Consider the following 3,049-nt stretch of genomic DNA (forward strand, 5'->3'; position numbering starts at 1 on the left):
CCATCTGAGCTACGCCCCCGTATGATCTGGATCACTGGCAGGATTGTTTTGTATCATAAATGTGATCCACTTTTGGTAAAAGGAAGCAAAAAATGATCTTGGAGGCGCCGGGTATCGATCCCGGTACCTCTCGCATGCTAAGCGAGCGCTCTACCATTTGAGCTACGCCCCCTTTTAATCTGGATCGCTTGCAGAATTATTTTAGATAATGGTTGTGATTTTAGGAAACAGTTGCATCTATAATTTTGCATAATCTCAGAATTCATATTTATCATTTGTGTAGTAAAAACGAGTTATATTTCTATGATATATGTCATTTTCATGATCAACTTTGAAAATTGTAAATAACCTTTGAATAGAAGTAAATCTTTAAAAATTTTAATATTTTGTACACACAAGATAAACTTGTTTCACACTTTTAGGGACATTTTCATAGATTTTATATAAAAATAATGTTCCATTATCCTAGACATGGCCGATAATTTTATCCGACTATTATGTACTAAAAGTAATATAATATTAATTCCCGAAATGAATAAATTAATCAAATAATAAACTTAATGAGAATTAGCACTATAAAAAGTGCGCGATAAATATCAACGTAACATTTAGTCAAGTATCTGACTTTTAATTAGAACAAATAGTTACAAAATTTCAATAATCGCTCGTACTTGTTACATTGATATTTTATCGCGCACTTTCTACAGCGCTAATTCCCATAGCCTTTAAGTTTATTACTAGATTAATTATTATGTACTAATTTTCGACGAGATGAGGTAATTCCATAAGTTTGGTATTACACTGGTATCTCTTTGTTATTTGGGAAAATAGAACATTGTGGATAGAATCTCAACGTTGAATATGAAGAGCTCGCAGAGAACTCAATACCTGAGCTGTGTACTGATTTCGACGGACTTGCAAATGCATCAATATAGCAATCGTGTTTGCACGTGCAACGTGAAAACTCAATGATAAAACATAGTAAGAATAGTAAGTTAATTCCTTTGCAAGAAATAGACGCTGTAGAATTTTGATAAGGATATTAATGTACAGAATATACAATCTAGTTTCGATAAAAATATGAATATTAATACGTTGTAAAATATACAATAGTACTATATAGATATAAAAAAATGATATACGATCAAATGATATAATAAGTTCCCATAAAAATGAAGAATTCTCGCGACACAAGATATCACCAAAAACATATGCAAGCAATTTTGACAAAAATATATGGTGAAGTTTGGGCGCAAGTAGAAAGATCGATGCCAATCTCTAAAGTTGGGTACAATATTTGGCATATTACATTCGAATATCGTAATATTTTTTTAATTAATAACAAATGATATAGTTGTAATATTAAAATATTTGATTAGAATTCGGAAATTGTAGAAATCATAAGTTTATACTCAAGATCTCTCATCGCATCATGATTATCCAATAATTATCAACACTCGTGATTCACTTAATTATAGAATAATCTTAACATGTAAATCGAAATTCTACTGTGCTATTCTATTATCCACGTGATTTTCTTGATTATTCTATAAATAGCAGGAATAGCACAGTAGAACTTCAATTTATGTGGGAGAAGTGCCTGAATCAATACCTAGTGTCTGCAAAATATCTTCTTTTGATAATTTTGCTTATTGCAATCATAAGAGTTCTCTTGATCAGTTCTATTGTGAACATCGTAATTGAACGATCGGTTAGAGTGATATCAAGACCATTGAGAAGAAAATTCACTTAAAGGAGAAAGAGCATAAAGAACGTAACGATTATTACATTTGTCTTTCTTCGAACGATGTTATTCAATTATTGTTGATAGTAATAACCTTGATCATTTCTATGGACAGACAGATGAGACGATAGAATTGTAATTCAGGTGATTATATCGAGAGCTCTTGTGCCTGACACGCAAACAATACCATAATCGATTTTCAATATTCTCATTTTTCTTTTAATATCATTGTATTAAATCTTTACCATTGTTAGTAACAATAGTAACAATATCGTGATATGTAATGAATGATCGTTATCTTGTTATTTTGTAAACAATACTCTTGTTTTTTAATCAAGCGAGGCAGAATATCAAAATTAACGAACATTTTTCGCAACGCAGCTATTTTTTATCCTTTATGAAAAGCTCTTTGATAAAAACATTTTCCGATTGAAAAATTTTAAATTTAAATGTTCTCTTTTTTAGAATGTTAATAGTTTTAAAATATGATATTTTCTATTATAAAAAAGAAAAGATAGTATTTTAGAATAATTATAGAATTTTATGGCTAATTATGATTTTTCTCATTTTTTAAGTATTTCTTCAGAAAGGTTTTGTTTACCTGGACATTTACAGAAAATATTTTTTTATATTCCTGCAATATTTCTTAATTAATTTTTTCCAGTATTACACGAGTGATGTAACACGTGGAGGAACTCGCAGAGAAGGCTGGGGCAGCGCAGAAGCGACGGAGATGGTGCTCAACAATCTCTTCTATATCACAGCGAAATTCTCGGACGAACATCCTAAAGAGACAGAAGAACTTTGGGCGACTTTGTGTAGTTGTTGGCCAAACAATCTTAAAGTCATAATCCGCTATTTAATTATCGTCTCGGGAATGGCACCTCAGGAGCTGCTACCATACGTGAGTGAAACTTTTAGGATAGCTTTATTTGCAGCGATAAGGCAGTAATAATAAAAATTGAGAGAAGGAGAGAAAGAAAAACATTTCCATATATACATTGATTATTGTAAAGAATATTACTAAGACCTCGATAGTCTAAATGCTTAGGACGCTCGTATGAAATACAAGAGATCCGGGTTTGACTCCCAGCCGAAGTAATATTTTTCGCAATAAATTTATTTTTCAGCATTTTTCTAATAGGATGTCTGATTGAACATCAAATTATTAAAACTGTTTGTCAATTTAATTCGTGATATTACTACAGTAGTTTAATTTATAAATCCGAAAAACCAATTCGACGCGCAATTCGAATAACTACAAATATATATATATATATATATATATATATATATATATATATA

General features: G+C 30.4%; 1 non-coding gene across 1 annotated transcript; it reads right to left on the minus strand.

Moving 5' to 3' along the window:
• Nucleotides 1-99: 99 nt before the first annotated feature.
• Nucleotides 100-172, minus strand: Trnaa-agc. Its single transcript has one exon. It is a non-coding gene; the product is annotated as a tRNA-Ala (tRNA).
• Nucleotides 173-3,049: the final 2,877 nt, after the last annotated feature.

Source organism: Atta cephalotes (assembly GCF_000143395.1).
Source record: "Atta cephalotes unplaced genomic scaffold scaffold01307, whole genome shotgun sequence".
Lineage (NCBI taxonomy): Eukaryota > Metazoa > Arthropoda > Insecta > Hymenoptera > Formicidae > Atta > Atta cephalotes.